General features: G+C 33.5%; 1 long non-coding RNA gene across 1 annotated transcript; it reads right to left on the bottom strand.

Moving 5' to 3' along the window:
- Positions 1 to 3,969: 3,969 nt before the first annotated feature.
- On the bottom strand, positions 3,970 to 6,378 carry LOC120485587 (uncharacterized). The gene is made up of 5 exons (XR_016169757.1): positions 6,210 to 6,378; positions 5,780 to 5,886; positions 5,122 to 5,285; positions 4,946 to 5,027; positions 3,970 to 4,765 (listed from the first exon to the last, which is right to left on the bottom strand). It is a non-coding gene; the product is annotated as an uncharacterized LOC120485587 (long non-coding RNA).
- Between the last annotated feature and the right edge of the window lie 13,298 nt (positions 6,379 to 19,676).

The raw sequence follows: 19,676 nt of genomic DNA on the forward strand, positions 1-19,676 counted from the left end.
GTGAACTGGCAGTGAAATCTTTCTTAATTACGCTTACATTATATATATATTATATACATTATATATATATATATATATATATATATATATTCACATAGAAAAACACTGTTTTAAATTGTAATAATATTTCACAATATTTCTGTTTTTTTTTTATCAAATAATTGCAGCCTTGGTGAGCAGAAGAGACTTCTTTTAAAAACATAAACAATCTTACCGATCTAAAACTATATATTTCTATACTACTAACAGCAGTGTCGCTGTACACTGGCAAAGAGGGGACATTCTGAATGATATCTATCCAACCAAGTGGGGACTTTGTGTGTGTGTGTGAACTGGCAGTGAAATCTTTCTTAATTACGCTTACATTATATATCTATTATATATATATATATCTATATATATATATCTATCTATATATATATATATATATATATATATATATATATATATTTATATATATACTGTGTATAATATATTCACATAGAAAAACGCTGTTTTAAATTGTAATAATATTTCACAATATTACTGTGTTTTTAAAAAAAAAAATAATTGCAGCCTTGGTGAGCAGAAGAGACTTCTTAAAAAACATAAACAATCTTACCGATCTAAAACTATATATTTCTATACGACTAACAGCAGTGTCGCTGTACACTGGCGAAGAGGGGACATTCTGAATGATATCTATCCAACCAAGTGGGGACTGGCAGTGAAATCTTTCTTAATTACGCTTACATTATATATCTATTATATACATTATATATATATATATATATATATATATATATATATATATATATGAAGAGTTCAGATGCAAAAGCCTCTAAGTGCCGTTGGAAATATTCTTCAAAAATGATCATTTTTTATCAAGCTTATATATTCAAGTTCAGTAATTTCACTTAAATTACAATTAATAGGTAATCCTCATTGTTATTTAAGTGAAAGTACTGAATTTAAATATACAAGCTTGAAAAAAATGATCATTCTAGAAGAAAATTTCAAATGGCACTTAGAGGCTTTTGCATCTGAACTCTTCATATATATATATATATATATATATATATATATATATATATATAATATATTCACATAGAAAAACGCTGTTTTAAATTGTAATAATATTTCACAATATTACTGGTTTTTTTATCAAATAATTGCAGCCTTGGTGAGCAGAAGAGACTTCTTAAAAAACATAAACAATCTTACCGATCTAAAACTATATATTTCTATACTACTAACAGCAGTGTCGCTGTACACTGGCGAAGAGGGGACATTCTGAATGATATCTATCCAACCAAGTGGGGACTTTGTGTGTGTGTTTGTGTGAACTGGCAGTGAAATCTTTCTTAATTACGCTTACATTATATATCTATTATATACATTATATATATATATATATATATATATATATATTCACATAGAAAAACACTGTTTTAAATTGTAATAATATTTCACAATGTTTCTGTTTTTTTTATCAAATAATTGCAGCCTTGGTGAGCAGAAGAGACTTCTTTTAAAAACATAAACAATCTTACCGATCTAAAACTATATATTTATATATTACTACCACAGCAGTGTCGCTGTACACTGGCGAAGAGGGGACATTCTGAACGATATCTATCCAACCAAGTGGGGACTTTGTGTGTGTGAACTGGCAGTGAAATATGTCTTCATTACAGTTAAATTATACATCTATTATATACATTATGTATATATATATACTATTTTTCTTATTTAACGCTCTCTCTTCATATACTTTCTATGCTTTGTTATGCAGTCCCTAACAATTTACTTGCCATAGTTATGTGCCATTGCACACACACGTCTATATTACTAACATATACATGTATTAACACAGAAGTGTCGCTGCACACTAGCCAAGAGGGAACTTTCTGAATGATATCTATCCAACCAAGTGGGGACTTTGTGTGTGTGTGTGAACAGTGAATTGAAGTGGCAGTGAAATACACATCCGTAAAGGGGGTCGCACACCGAATGAGAAGCGCAGCGCTGCGCCACGTCTAGGACAACTCCAAGTATCGCACACCGGACTTACACTTTCTCATCAGTGTATGGGCAGCAATATTGTTATGTTTAATGACATAAAATGAAGATGTTTGTTCTATGTTATAATTGTACTGTACAATTAAATACAATCGTTGCTGAGTCTGCAGTCTGAAAACTACCTCAGAGCATCAGTTAACTGAATGAATTGAGAATCTCACATGAAAACCCAATTACATCAGCAATTGTCATTCAAGCAGCTGATTTATGTAAATGAATGCAAAACTAAATTTATTGCAGCATAGGGCAAAGTCAGTATACATTATCAACGATTTGAGACAATAAAATAATTTAAACTTTATATAAAACTAAATGGCACTCTGTGGCGGCAGCAGGATTACGTTCAAAAGGTCACGGGCGACGTAGCCGTAAGTACAGAGTCAGTGTTTACAAGTTGAACGCATAGGTTGAACGTGCAAACTAACTCAAACGCTGTTTACAAAAAAGTAATTAAAAGGTAAAACAACGATGTCGGACGATTTTGATTCTGTACTTCCGGCTACGTCGCCCGTGACCTTTTGAACGTAATTACGTAATACGTGACGTTACAAACGCGCCTGACAGAATAGAGCAAGGATAGCATTTGTCCTTAGAAAAGTTACATTTTTGGAATAAGTTTTGAAATAACCGATCGTTTTGCATGATAAGACCCTTATTCATCGTCTGGTGTCGTTTAAAGACATTTGAAGCTGCATCTGAAACTGTTATTAACCGTCTTTTGGACCTTGAACCGTCTGGTTCCCATGTAAGTCCATTATATGGAGAAAAATCCTGGAATGTTTTCATCAAAAACCTTAATTTCTTTTCGACTTTTCTTTACAAGAAAAAAATCCTAATTCAACCTTTTATCCAGTCGTGATCTTCGCCTCCATTCTCAGCAGCAACCGTACACGTCAAATCCCGCGCTGGTGATGAATTCAAATTCAAAAATCGCGCCCTTGAGAAGCGATACGTCGTGTTTTACGGCAGAGATATCAAATGGTCATTGGCTCTTCCCTGCCTCATCACAGATTGAGACATGAAGGACTGTGACGGTTGGTTTAGTTCTTTTGAAATAGTGCGAAGCTGCGAACTGAAGCCGGATGAACATTTTCATTGATTATTAATTTAAATTCTGCTCTGTACTTCATACAAAACTATTACAATGTTGCCAGAGAGGACTGCGACTGCAAAGCATCTTCATGTGAACGGCTTTTGGTAGCGGTTTTGACATTTTCGCAATAAATATATTATTGTGATTATACTTTTCTGTTAGTCACGTTTTTCTTCATAATTGTAACGTTAGTTTACGTAGTTTTAACGAATTGTTAGGGGTAGGTTTAGGGGTAGGAGTAGGATTGGTGGCTCAAAATATATTTTAATGCCATATTGTTAATACAACTGCCATTTCCCAACACATCTGTCCATTATGTTTTATCCTTTTTTTATATTCTGTATAAAATACACTGTAAAAAAATGTCTTGTCAAATTAACAGTAACTTACTGGCAACAATTATCCAGTACTTGCTGTATTTCATTCAACAATAAAATTACTTTAACACTAACTACAGTACTGTTAAGCATACTGTAAAATCAAATAACATTATTTTACTGTAATTTCTTACCATATTAAAGTACAGTATTACACTGTTAATTTTTAATAATACTGTATAGTATTATACAGTTATGAAATGTTATTGTATTTATTTGGTGCTACTGTGTAACCTGTAGAATATGTAGAAAATCCGTAGAAATAGAGTATTATTTAACAGTTAAAATAATATTTCTATGGATTTTCTACATATTCTACAGGTTGCACAGTAGCACTATAGGAAATAGAAAAAAGAACAATTTAAGCTTTAACTGCTCAAGGTTTATTGTGTATTTTCAAACACATTACATTTACATATATATATTTAAATACATGAATAAAATTAAATACATGAATAATAATAATGTAATATAATACAATTTAAATCATGCATGAAAATCATGAACAATCATGCGTTTCAATTCATGCAAAAATGATTATGAACAGGTAAAATAGAAAAGATTAAAGGGGCGCTATCTGATCAATCTATTAGAAAGGGGGGGGGGGCTTAAACTAGATAGTCTATTGGTTTGAGATAGACTGTCTAACTGGTCAGACTGGTCTGTTGCTGATTTTAAAGGGTTTTGGGCTCCTTTATAACTAGAGGACCAGATTTGCAGGGCTGGGAGAAATGTATAACTACACTTTAACAACTACAGACCAGTGTCATTGCTCTCTCGGTTTTCTAAAATCCTTGAAAAGTTGTTTGCTCAAAAAATAATTTTTTTTTTAGAAAAACACAAATTATTTAATGAAAAACAATATGGCTTTAGAGATAAAAAAAGATTAACTGCTTTGGCATTAATTGAACTCATAGGAAAAATTACATCTGCAACTGAGGATAAAGCAATACACAGTGGAGGTCTTCATCAACTTAAGCAAAGCATTTAAAGGGTTAGTTCACCCAAAAATGAAAATTCTGTCAGTATTTACTCACCCTCATGTTGTTCAACCCCGTAAGACATTAATTCATCTTCCGAACACAAATTAAGATATTTTTTATGAAATCTGAGAGCTGGATCACTCCTGCATACTAGTCCATAGGCTTTGGTATGATTTTTTCTTTGGTATGATTGGCTTGATTTTTGTTAACGCAAATACACACAAATGTGGCATTTTCTTTTCATCCATTATCTGTTGGTCACAAAAGTACACAAACACACATTTGAAAACAAAAACAACAACATTTGAAAGACCCACAACTGTCTAGTTTGTAATGTCAAATAATGCTACAATCAAGATGAGGCTCTATAAAAGGAGTAATTAAAACAAAGAATAAGACAAACAATACGAAAACATTAAATACAGACTTACTATTTTAATTTTGCTGTTTGGCTTGATGTGGTCATCATTTATGTATCGTCCGAGATTTTCTGTAGCTTTACTGCCATCAACACTGTATGGTGAAATATTTTAAAAACACTGTATATAAACATACCATAATATGATGTAATTATACTTCATTAGAACATTCATTAATTTAATCTTACCAGTAAGATTGTCCCTGAAAGGAGTAGAAATATAAAAAAAACTGCATCTTCAGCTGAGTAGTCTTTGAGAAGGGTCTCTCCTTCAGATCCAGCCATGTGTCTTCCAACATACTCCAGTAGGAATTCTCCTGGCTCAATATGTTTTGTGGCGATTACTCCAAAACCTAATAAATTGGGTATAAATAAGTGTAAATTAAGTATGAGAAAAGATTCATAAAGTTGTTAAGGTTGTCTAAACTGTTTTAAATGGTAGCCCTGCTTGGAAAACAAATACGATATCTACATCTAAAAGTGCAAAACTACAAAACTCATATGTATCATGACACTGAATATTGATAATTTCCATTGTTAAACAGGCCCCCGGAGTCTAACTGGCAGTTACATACAAATAATATCAAGATTACTCGCACATCTACACAATGGAGTTTAATTTGGACATCAGCAGCTAGCATAAATACAGGCAGGAAAACAGATATAAATCCACCTTTAACTGATTCAATCATGTTTTTTTGTTTCTCTTGTGTTTTTTTTTAACAGCCTGTTGTTTTTAGCTACACATTTTAAACCCAACCATTCGACATTATTTAGAGACCAAACTTAGCTTTTAATTAAGTTTTGCAAAGTCATACTGATGGCAGAATTGAATGCCGTAACTTACCTTTCTCTTCACACATTAATTTTTTCTCGAATGTGTCTTTATCTTTCCCCGAAGCAATGAAGTACAAGGCTTCCTTTTCAGGAGAAACTCTTTTGGGTCTCATTTTCCTGTGAAATATAAGAACATTTTATGCAGGATATAGTGCATATGCTAAGTAAAAAAAAAAAAAAAACAGAAAATACTCTAAAAAAAAACTCCTTAGAATTGTGTAGACAATAACTTATTGAAAAGATGACAATGTGGCTGATAATTTACTAAATTTTTACTATACTTTTTATATCAAGTATTTTTATAAAATCATTTTAAAAAGAAACTGAATATCAATAATACCAATCTGCATGCACATTTACATTGTAAGAGGATGCAAAAACATTGTATAATGTTAGCATTTACAAATCATCATAAAATGAAGTTAGAATGTACAACTTACCTTTTACTTCGGAAAGAAAAAAAGTGAGATGAGAAATGGCTCAGTGCGCTTAGGATCTTGGGATCTTGTAGGTAGATAAATCTTTAAACTATAATAGAAAGATAACTCTCCAATGTAGGAAACAATCTCGTTGAAGTCTTCTAAAGTTGTGCTCTTCCAAATGCCAAACATAAAGTGTGAATTAGGAACCTGGAATAGAGAGATATACGTTCTGCTATCGGAGCAGTGATTGGGCCATCGGATAAACCACAGTTAGCCAACATTACTATTGGTTCTGTTATGCAAATGTTTTGTGATTGAAATCAAATAGCTAGATTAACATAAGGGTAGAATCTGTTGGTAAATTAGTTTTAAATCCAGTTGTAAACATCAACTGGATCAGGAAAAAGTACTTTTCATAATTAGTATTATTTTGCATGCATTTTAAATAGAGCACAGAACACAAACCTATATCAATGGCAGATAAAACATGATAAAGTTAATAAAGGAAAAGTTCAAAAATAATATCAAACTATGGGATGGTGCAGCATTTAAAGAAAGTAGGCGATATACAATTAATTTACTATTTAAAATATTTTAAAAGACAGAAAAAAGTAATTTACCACAATGTAAAAAAATAAATAAATAAAAAATCTGCTCATTTATAAATCAAATGATGTTATAGGGATGTAGCAGATTACCATGGGCATTCATATTTTTGTTGGTTTAACTAAACCTTTATACCACATCTGAAACGAAAGCTCATATTAATAGTTCCTCTTGTTGAATCTCTCAAAAAATACATGCAGAGTCCTCAGAGTGTTTTAAGTATAGGATGACTTGTTTAAGCATGTGTATTTTTAGGTCTAAGGTAAACTTTCACAGCCTGGCCTTTGAAGCCGTTCTCCATAGAGATGCTAATGTCCTGCAGGTAGTGGGGGTTGCAGCTCAGTCCACTCAGGGACTGAAAACACAGTGAGAAAGCGTCCGATCACAGCCATTGGGATATGTTTCAATCAGCTCTGTAATTTAGCAGAGCTGTTTACAATACAGTCAAATCACACCACATGTATTTTTACACGTTTATATATCAATGTTTATACTTAAACACATTAACATTTTCTAAGACAGCCCTTGTTTTAGCAGGTGGGGAATAAATGAAATATGATGAGTATGTCATAAATCTTGCTTTAGTAAGCAGACACTTGAGAGCTTAATGTTACTTACTCAGACTGTTAGTATTAAACAGATATGTTAGCTCAAATACAAAAACTTATACAATTGATAATACTTGATAATACATATTTGGAATGTCTAAAACATGGATGTGGTAAATGGATCTAGGAACACAACAAAGCTAAAACCATTACTGAAACCATTTTGATTCTGTCAAAAATAATTTCTAACAATTGCACCCCTTACATGTCCAGTCAGTCCCTAATTCAATTTTTTAAGATGTTTTCAAAATATCCACAGTGTATTTTTTACTGTATGTTTGTTTTTATTTGGTGTGGCTCAGATGATGAATGGAAGTGCATGTTTATGTTATTTTTGTGTTGTTGTTTTTTTGTCCCAAAATAAGAAACCGTAAGTGAGTGCTTGTAATAACTTCCAGTTAAAAAATATTCATAATTACCGGTTGCTTACATGCGCTCCTCACAAAGATTAATACATTTTTTAGGTTAAAGAGCTAAGGATGTTAAATCCACAAATATCTTAACTGTTATCCATAAGCCAACTGCAATTAAGACATTTGATCAAGAAGTTTATGACAAAGAGAACGATATATCTAGCACAGAGAAACAACCTGTAGGAGCGGGATTTGATCAGATGTGAGTGTGAGCGGCACACAAGTGGAACGTTTGCTTGGATTGGGTCGAGCGCAATGCAATCTTTGCTCAAATGCTCTGATTGGGATTAAAGATTTTTAAATAAAATGCCATAGAGAAACAGATACCATATTATTAAGATATCCACAGAACTAACCATTTAAAAAGTAAAATTCCTGTTTTTTACATAATGAACCTAAACAAAAGTATTTTACTTTTAAAAATCCTATTTACTTTAACTTTTTTAACGTTTTACATCAACCACCAGTATATAAACGTTGAATTAACTATAAAGTAAGGTGAAGTAAATGAGTGACAGCCCTTTTCACGTCCCTAAGTTGTGGCCAAAATGTTTTTCCAGCTTTTGCGAAGAGTAGAGCAGACAATATAATAAGTGCCGAAGCAAAAACAGTCGATACACTTGTTACAACTGAACAGGTTATTTACAAATAGTTGATGAATGAATCCGCTTAGATGAATAGCTTATTTACAACAACAATATGATTTTCTGTCTTAATTCTGCCTCTGATTGTTTCACTGCTAGTATATCTGCTAGTGAATTGAAGCATTTAATGTAGTCTATTAACACCTGGTCTAGCGAGATAAAAACATGCAGGAAGTTACTAAACTGCAATCACCTGTGATTATCATATGAAGAGCTCTTTTCCAAAACGCGTTAAACGACATTTTTTAAAAAAATGAGTTTGTCGTGTCATTCTGCTGCGGACAGAACCCTTTCACTGCTCTATCAACGTTTCATGCCGAACCGCTATATTTCCTTGTTTAAAACGTACTGCAAGATACAGTTTCTTCCCAAGCCGCGATAAGCACCAGCCCTGTTTTTAGCCTAAACACGATAAATCCTCAAATTCAATGAGCGCTCTACACAATCCAGCACTGCGGCACTCTGAACAGAGGTTTATTATGTTCATTCATTCCTCAAAATGAGTCCTAGTTTTCTAGTCGACTAGTAGTAGATCATTTAAGCCATTTGTATTATCAGTAATCACATATATTGATTTAATTAAATGGGAGAGAAACCATATGAGTGTTTTTAATTGCATATTCCGCATCTCAACGTATGCATAAAGCTTGCCACAAAGAACCAGCAAAAGTAATGATTATGCATGAAACATTTGAATTGTTTATTAATAAACTAGTGTTTTCTGTCAGTGTCAGCAACAAAGATAAAGTTGATGATGCTTACTCGCCATCTTCGCAGTGAACGCGCAGAGAAACGCATACTTCGAATTAGCCTATACATACGCAGAGAGTTGCCAATTTATTTTAGTTTTTAATTGTTTTGTTGAAAAGTAGATATTTAAAGCTTTCTGTAGCTTAGTTCTCAGGCCTGTGTGAGGCAAGCATCGCGGTGTTTCGGTTCATATTATGAGACGCGCTCCGGTTCACCTGCGCGCCTCTGTGTCCTGATTATATTGTCTGATATTTACTTCTAATGTATTAATCCAGTCAATTTGTCGATGAAACATTTATTAAAATGAAGATACAATTTATATGAAACGAAATTTACAAGCTTTCTACAAAACAAAACTTAATAAGTGGTCAAAATCATGTCTGACGCACTCCAAATATTTTCCGATATTGGGCAGCTTTTGAATTTTGATCCTATCTTACTCATCTCATGCGGTTCCCTTTTCATAGCCTACTCAACATAGATGAAATAATAAAAATAAGTAATGTAATATTATTAAAAACAAATGTGAAATGTTTATTTTTTTTTGTTGTTTTTTTTTTAGCTTATATTTAAGCGTCATGCTGCTCTGCTTTGCTCACATGTTATGTAGCCTGTGTGTGTGTGTGTGCATGTGCTGGAGGGGTGCCCATCCCTTTTTTGAATATCGTTATCATATATTGATCATTTTTAATAATTAGTTTTTTCATGCATATGTTGAAATTGGTATTAATAATTTGTTTTTTTTCATGCATATGTTGAAATTGGTACTATTTGTTTGAGGTTTATTTCGATTTATAGCGTTTTGGAAAAAAATAAAATTAACTTTTAAATTATCATTAACAATATTGTTGTTTGATTTAATAATTATTGTTCAAAATGTTCAGACTGAACCAATAAAACATTTAAACAGGATAATTTGAATATTCACAAAATGTGTGGGTCTAGGTAAAAAATGTAGTTTTCCTGAAAACTATTGAAATGGATTTATAGCGTTTTGGAAAAGAGCTCTTCATATGTAAAGGCAAATTTACCTAGCTTGAATGTAAATCGTTAACCACACATTCCAAAAGAATAGTTTTAAGCACTATGTCAATGAAAGGATATTGCTGTTTTTGGTAACTAAAACAACTCAATTCACACTAGTGAAGCTGCTACTATATGGCTACTTCACATCTGGGTCATTCACCCTTCTCAGTGTTTATTTTGCGATAATAGACGGCTGGATGTAGCCTACATCCCTTACTCACTTTACTAACTAACCAACAAATTATTTAAATAACAAAAAAAAGTTAGTAAAACTTAATGTTAGTAAAAAAAATAAGTGGTTGGTTCATTTTCATTAATTTGGTTAAAAAACAATATTAATAAATGGAAACTTATAAAGTGCTACCCATTTTCAATGAGGTTGTGTTTTTTAAGAGTTACTATAAACTTATAAACGGTTGTGTTTTTATGAGCTCATATGAATAAGATAAATACACTTAATTAATGTATTATAATAGCATTGGTTACTTCAGATTACTGAATGCATTAAATTACCGACATTAAAGGAATAGTTCACTTTGAAATTAATTTTTGATATGTTTTATCTTCCCTCAAGGGCATCCGAGATGTAGGTGTCTTTGTTTCCACAGTATTTTCAATTTTGACATTTTTTGGTCAAACCGTTCTTGTCTATCAGTCCAACACTATCTCACGACCAATTCCAACGCATTCTCACCCCAAGGCGTCACCTTTGACCATGCTTCAATATTTGACGTTTTAGGCGCCCTTTAGCGTCACTTACATGACGCGATCCTACGGCGTCATCTAACTGACGCTAAAGGAAAGCGTCAGTTAGAGGACGCGGTTAGGTTTAGGTGTGGGGTGGGGGTAGGGTACACGCGATCCTAGGGCGTCATAGAACTGACGCTAAAGGGCGCCTAAAGCGTCAGATATTGAAGCATGTCCAAATGCTTCCCAAGGCGTCAATTAAGTGACGCCTTGGGGGTGAGAATGGGCTGCCAATTCGTACGAATTTGACGCATGATTAAAAAGTGTCTAATTCGTACTAATTCGTACGACCTCACTCGTACTAATTCCTACGATTTTTCTAAACCCACGTGATGGTTAGGTTTAGGGGCGGGGTCAGGGGTAGGTCATTCGTACGAATTCATACGAATTGGCCAATTCGTAAAATATGTACGATTTAGCAAAATCGTATTAATTCGTACGTGTGAGGTCGTATGAATTGTTACGAATTAGCCACTTTTTAATCATTCGTCGAATTCGTACGACTTGGTCGTGAGATCGGGTTGATCAGTCATACACTGGAGGTGAAGGGGGTCCACCAAAGAGCAGCACAGAGAAGTCCAAACCGCAATGGAAGACGATTTCGGGATATCTAAATATGTTTAGTAAAAGGTAAAACTTCCGAAATCTCTGTGTAAATATTGAGTGACGTCACACGCAAGCGATCACTTCCGGCGTAACATTGAACTGATTCAGTTCGGTTCAGTTGGACATTGAACAACAGATTCAGATCACTGTGATTACAAGAGGTAAAACGATATAAATACTGTTGGTTTTCTCACACAAACCGCTCATTTCGTGTCTTAGGCCATCAATGTGTACTTACATTTACGAGTCATTAAATCATGTTTAATTTTGACTTCTCTGTGCATGCTTTTTGGTGGACCCCCTTAGCCTCCAGTGTATGACTGATAGACAACAACGGTTTGACTGAAAAATGTCAAAATTGAAAATACTGTGGAAACAAAGACACCTACATCTTGAATGCCCTTGAGGTAAGCTAAAACACATCAAAAATTAATTTCAAAGTGAACTATCCCTTTAAGAAAGTACTGGACCATGTGTTGTTTATTTGGAGTTCCATGCATATTTAATCTAGTTCACTGTTTACTCACCAATACATTGGTATAACCCCAATTAATTTACTATTTAAAAGATTTTAAAAGACAGAAAAAAGTAATTTACCACAATGTAAAAAAATAAATAAATAAAAAATCTGCTCATTTATAAATCAAATGATGTTATAGGGATGTAGCAGATTACCATGGGCATTCATATTTTTGTTGGTTTAACTAAACCTTTATACCACATCTGAAACGAAAGCTCATATTAATAGTACTTCTTGTTGAATCTCTCAAAAAATACATGCAGAGTCCTCAGAGTGTTTTAAGTATAGGATGACTTGTTTAAGCATGTGTATTTTTAGGTCTAAGGTAAACTTTCACAGCCTGGCCTTTGAAGCCGTTCTCCATAGAGATGCTAATGTCCTGCAGGTAGTGGGGGTTGCAGCTCAGTCCACTCAGGGACTGAAAACACAGTGAGAAAGCGTCCGATCACAGCCATTGGGATATGTTTCAATCAGCTCTGTAATTTAGTAGAGCTGTTTACAATACAGTCAAATCACACCACATGTATTTTTACACGTTTATATATCAATGTTTATACTTAAACACATTAACATTTTCTAAGACAGCCCTTGTTTTAGCAGGTGGGGAATAAATGAAATATGATGAGTATGTCATAAATCTTGCTTTAGTAAGCAGACACTTGAGAGCTTAATGTTACTTACTCAGACTGTTAGTATTAAACAGATATGTTAGCTCAAATACAAAAACTTATACAATTGATAATACTTGATAATACATATTTGGAATGTCTAAAACATGGATGTGGTAAATGGATCTAGGAACACAACAAAGCTAAAACCATGATATGATTTTCTATCTTTTAACTTATTTATATTTTTAAACATAAACGAGGATATTGTAGAGATTACCATATTGTTGTTTTACTGTCTACCTCTCAGCAACAAAAACTAGTGATTGAATGTGTATGTATGTAAATATTCACTGATTCAAAAAAATAAACAAGGTCCTATACACTTGGCATTAACTTATATATTTTTTTAGATACAATCATATTGGGACAATGATATACAGATGTAATCAGGATCTGAATGAGTTTGATCTTGTCTACTTTCGGCCATGATGATTGCAAACGAGGATGAAATAAAAGCTGTATTTAAATGGAGCAGTCCAGTTTATTTAAAGTACATTGGTAAAACCACAATGAGCTGAAAAACCATACACTGATAAGAACCGACAAAAAAGGAACAAAACACAGACAGAAACCTAACACTTTCAAGTAGGTTGAAATCCAATCACACATGGTGACATACACGTTTAAAGTGACTATGTGTAAACAGCCATTTGTCTTTTTAATTTCTTGTGATCAGATTGATGAAAATTCATGTTAATAACAGGTGTAAATGTGGCTCGATGTACATAATTTTCTTAGATTTTTAATTAAATTCATTATTGCTGTTGTTTTGTTTTGGTGTAAGACTACCCCAGGTGAAATACACCAATATGAAATTAACAGGAGTAAAAATGTATTGTTAATTGTTAAACGGTAATTGTAACAGGACTTTTAATGACTTACATAAAATGTTGCAGACAAAATAATCTGAAAGTTATATGGTGTTTATTTCTTTGGGACATTTAAAATAAATATATTTTATTAAAACTAATCTGAAGTAAATAATAAGATCTATCACAAAATCTATGTTATAACTAAGTCTTAAATTTACTTTTATATTTGTTTTTTTTTTTGTTTCTTTTGTTTTTTGCAGTGTATAAGGTCAAAATTTTCTTGATTGACACTGGGCTAGTCCAATCACATCTTTAATCACCTCCCCCTCTGGGCTAAGAGAGCGTGCAGTGTCAGTGAGTATCTGTCAAAATAGTCAGAGCGATGGAGAAGAAACACAAGGAATGTGCAGAGAAATGGCGTGAAAAAAAAAAAAAGAAACCGCCTTCAGTGTCTGATTAGGAGTGAGGGGGATCATGAGAGACATTGAGTGTAGAGAACTGTTTGTTAGAGATATTTGACAATTACGCATTTTATTAGAATTATAATGAGAGTATAAGACCCGTTTGTAAACCATGTTTTTTGTCAAAATAAAAGCTGAATGCCGTTTCCATCAAAATAAAAGATAATGTTTTTATATCTCTTTCAAGTTACAGAAATTAGTTCTAAGCTAATAATGAAAGTTGCTTTTATTTTTCAGTGCATGTGTTTTACAATATATGGCTATAACTGTCTTGTGATTAATATTATAACTATGATTAATTATGTATTATGTAATGTAGACAGACACTATATCCCAACTAAAAGAGTTTTGAGTTTTTCTTTGTTCAATTTGCACACTGAATATGGGTTGGAGCTCTTAAATTTGAACTCTCAAAGTGCACCAGATTGATGAATTTAACATTAAAGGGTTAGTTCACCCAAAAATGAAAATTCTGTCAGTATTTACTCGCCCTCATATTGTTCCAAACCCCGTGAGACCTTCGTTCATCTTCGGAACACAAATTAAGATATTTAAGATATTAAGATCGCTCCTGCATACAGTCCATAGGCTTCTTGAGGGAATGACTCTTGATGGCATAGAAAAGTCATTAAAGACATCGTTAAAATAGTCCAAGTGACTACAGCGGCTCAATCTTAACTTTATCAAACGACGAGAACACTTTTGTGTGCAAAAAAACAACAAAAATAACAACTTTATTTCAACTATTGGTTTATTTCTCCCTCTGCGCGAGTCAGGTTACTAGTTTAATAGCGTAAGCTTCTGTTATTATACGTCACACGCATCACACACACATGACCAGCGTCGGCCAATAGTGAGCCTTCGTGTGACGTAGCTTTACGCAATCACACTACGTTAACTGACTACAGGCCCATGGAGAAGGAAGTGAATAATTGAAATAAAGTCGTTATTTTTGTTTGTTTTTGTGCACAAAAATATTCTCGTCGTTTGATAAAGTTAAGATTGAGCCCCTGTAGTCACTTGGACTATTTTAACGATGTCTTTAATGACTTTTCGGGGACAGCAAGTGTCATTCCCTCAAGAAGCCTACGGACTGTATGCAGGAGCGATCTTAATATCTTAAATATCTTAATTTGTGTTCCGAAGATGAACGAAGGTCTTACGGGGTTGGAACAACATGAGGGTGAGTAAATACTGACAGAATTTTCATTTTTGGGTGAGCTAACCCTTTTTAAAGCATGCCCCCGAACCCCCCTAGAGGGACAGAGGTGCGCTGACCAATACTATATTTCATTTATTCGGTTTGGTCATTTACAGATCATTCAATCAATCAATCAAAACATTCGAAACATAAACAGGGATTAAAGTTCTCCGTCGCTTCGACGGATTTCCTTTAATTGCAGCGGGTCTATGACGGATATCCGTCAATTGCAGGGTTCCCGTCTGTCCTTATGTCTTAAATTAACTTTTCATAATTTTAAGGCCGTAAATAGGCTTTCATTTCGCAAACAGTGTGATAAATGTCTTAATTTTAGTTTGAATAGGTCTTAAATTAAGGAAAGATGATGCGTATTCACCCTGCTGAGGGGGGATGTGATAAAGCCTGGAGTGGAGCGAAAGCACGTTACTCTCTCCACTCTAAGCATTCTGTAATCACTTTGCTCATGGTCCACTCCGGTTTTTCAATTCCCGCTCACGGAAAAACTGCTCCCTGGACCCTGTTCACTCAATCTTGTCAGGCGAGGCCACAGCTCGTTTGCGGTCCCATGATAGAAAACAGAACGTGGGTCAATATTGGTCGTTTCTCAATACCAAGTACAAAAACTTCGGACTTGCGTCCTTGGTAGTTCGGACTTGCCAAGTTCGACTCGGGAGAACAAACTCCTGAGGACGAGAGGACGCTGCTAACAGCGCGTTCTTGATCGCGTCACTCAGCACGCGGCTACTCCAGTTATCAACTCGGCCTTTTTTCATCAACACCACTGTGCCTCTTTTCATTTATAAATGAACATAATTATTATCAAAAACATATAAATGGCCACACAAATGTGGTTCAGGCAACGCACATTGATTATAATATATTTATAACAACACGAAATATAGCTAAAACACAAACCTGCTTCTTTTTGTTTTCATTTTAAAAATATATAACATTATTTATCATTAAAACTGACATTTAACAAACAGACAGGGTTGTGTCGTTTTATTGTATTATGCGTACACATACAGTGAAGAGAATGAATAGTAATATAATATTTTATATATTTTAGAATATATAAAATTACACAACCATGTCTCTTTTTTTGTTAAATGTCAGTTTTAATGCTAATATCCCGTTCAAAAGTATAAGTACCCTAATAGGTAGGCTATAATAAGCTATACAATGAGAAATAAAGCAAACAATTCAGTTAAACATAATAGGCTCTCTAATAGGCTACAAAGTTAAAGTTAAATAGCCTACATAATAAAGTTATAAAACTTCACTTAAATAAAATAAAATAAAAACATGCACTGAAAACTTATGTATATGGTTGATTATTTGTCAAGATAAGTAATTGTTTTTCATAGATTAAAATAGCTTTTAAATTACGCAAACTGGCAATATTATATTGGTTTTAAACATCTCCCCTTAAAACGCTATTGGTCTCGACTATTTAAATAAAGTTACAGGAATTTGACTTGGCCTGAAAAAAATTTCAGTCAGAAGAATTTTTTTCACTTTAATCCCTGCATAAATACTATAGACGACCAGGTGCAGGCAGAAGCTAAAGCTTATTATGCCTGCCCTTAACTTTAGAATGAAATGTAACTTATTAATGACAACATCTGTTCATAAAAATAACATTAACACTTTCGTGAACCATTGTCCACACCAGAAGCAAGCCTGTCTAATTCATTTTTATTCTTTTATAGTTTTCCAATGTTATTCTCTTGTAATATTTTTTAAACTGAAAAATAGATGTGGCTTGTTTTAACTCATTACAACAGCTATTCCACAATTTAACTCCTTTATTTGATAAACAGTGTTCTCTTAATGTAGAATGTACTTGTGGTTGGTTAAATATACATAATCCTCTAAGATCATATTTACTTTCTCGTTGGGAAAATAATAATTGCAAACATTTAGGAGTTTTATTATATTTGACTTGATAAATAAATTTTAACGTGTACAAATCGACAAAATCATAAAACTTTAAAATTTTTGATTGATGAAACAGTAAATTACTTGGTGCATTGTATGGGGCATAATTAATTTATCTAATAACCTTCTTTTGTAATAAAAAGATTGGATTAGTTCTAGTTTTGTATGTATTTCCCCAAATTTCAATACCATACATTAAGTATGGTGTAACAAGTGAAGTATAAAGTAAATGTAATGCATTTTTACTCAAGATATACTGCAACTTGTACAAAATTGCAATCATTTTAGATACTTTCTTCTGAACATTAAAAATATGCGGTTTCCATGTCATTTTACAATCAATAATTACTCCAAGAAATTTTATATGATTTACTCTTTCTAAAATATTTTTATTAATAGTAATCCTGATCTCATTATTTAACTCTTTATTACTAAATACCATGAATTTCGTTTTATTTAAATTTAGTGACAATTTATTTAAATCAAACCAATTCTTTAGTTTATACAATTTTTTCTCTACCACCAACACAAGCTCTGTAAGATTTGGGTCAGAACAATAAATTGTTGTATCATCCGCGAAAAGAATAAAATTTAAAACATGCGACACTTTGCATATATCGTTTATATATAACAAAAATAACTTAGGGCCCAAAACAGAGCCTTGCGGAACGCCACAATTAATGTGGCGTTAATATACAGTTAATATATAAACATCTTGTGAGAAAGACTGGTATTGCCAATGCAATTGGAGAATTGTATTTTAAACTTAGTAGTTATTTCATCTCACTCATTAGATGGGGTTGGTGGTTTTAATAGGAGTTGTTGGTATACATATTCAAGGGCGTACACAGTTCAGTTGTGTGTATGTTCATATGTAGTGGGCCAGTCTGGGCCAAAATGCCCAGGCCGATTTTTTTTGTCCCAGTCCAGCCCTGGGCGGACTGATAATACTGGAGCACCAACTAGCGTTCATGACTTTTTTTTACAGTCTATACCTCAGCTAATAAAAAAAAAAAAAGCAGTGAACATGAACGAAGACGCTGACGAGACCCCTTCGGTTGGTCCTGTGGATGGGAAATTTAGTTATAAGAACGAACCGATGGAAGCGTCATTAAGAGCATGGTTGTTGTGTGCAAGCTATGCAACAAGGAATTCGCATATCACATCGACCCTCAAGTTTCACCTCAACGCAAAACATATACAATTGCACTGGTCTGTTGGATTTGGTTGAACAAAAATAAACAATATTTTGTTGCTTAAGCTTATGTATTCAGTCATTATTAAATGATATACTAAAAATCCATGTGAGAAAAAATCTTCTCACTGTTCTCAGTTCAAATATTTATGCAATTAAAATGCGCTTAATTTCGATTTATTAATTACAAAGCCTCTAATTAATTAGATTTTTTTTTAATCGAGTCCCGGCCCTAAAAATAATATATATAATTTACTCACACATTCTAAGTGATCTTATGAACCACTGACAACTCCTAAATAACTGGTTTGTAAATAATGCTATACTTCATTTAGATGTAAATTGATCATTAATAAAGTATGAAAATACAATTATTAAACACATTATAGATATGCTATTAAAACAAGAAAAAAAACATTTATAGCTGTATTTACATATATACTGCTTATTAATGTATTTTAATGCTTAATAAATGGTGAATTATCAGTTCACTAATGCTTAACTAATGATTAATACCATGCAGTTATTATAAAGTTACTGAAAGTTCCTATAAGCAGCCAGTTCACCAGCAGCTCTACAGTCTCAGAGCCTCTGGGACAGCAAGGCATTCAGACAATAGAGAAGTGTGAACGACGTGTGTTAATGGGCCATTGCAGTTCTTGCTCCAGCCTACAGGAGCGCTGCTGAGTATGGGCTTAAACACACACACACTCGCAAGTCCCCACTTGGTCAAAAATGTAAAAAATTCACCAGAGCGTTTTTTAGTTGATTTTAACATGTTTTAAGGCATAACTAACAGGGGACTTGAAAAATGTCCCCACTTCGCTCGGCGGTCCCCTGTTGGTGAGTGTGTAACGACACCAAAGTCCCCTCTTAGATAGGTAGACAAGTACACTCTCACACTCAAACACACACACTCCCACAAACTCTCTCTCTCTCTTGCACTCAAACACACACACACACACACTCTTGCACTCAAACACACACACTCCCACAAACACTCTCTCTCTCTTGCACTCAAACACACACACACACACACACACTCTTGCACTCAAACACACACACTCCCACAAACACTCTCTCTCTCTCTTGCACTCAAACACACACACACACACACACACACACACACACACACACACACACACAATCTCTCTCTCACTCAAACACACAAACACATTCTCTCTCACCCAAACACACACACGCACTCTCTCACTCAAACACAAACACACACACACTCTTGCACTCAAACACACACACTCCCACAAACACTCTCTCTCTCTCTTG

This window comes from Pimephales promelas, chromosome 9 (assembly GCF_988280905.1).
Source record: "Pimephales promelas chromosome 9, fPimPro1.hap1.1, whole genome shotgun sequence".
Taxonomy (NCBI): Eukaryota; Metazoa; Chordata; class Actinopteri; order Cypriniformes; family Leuciscidae; genus Pimephales; species Pimephales promelas.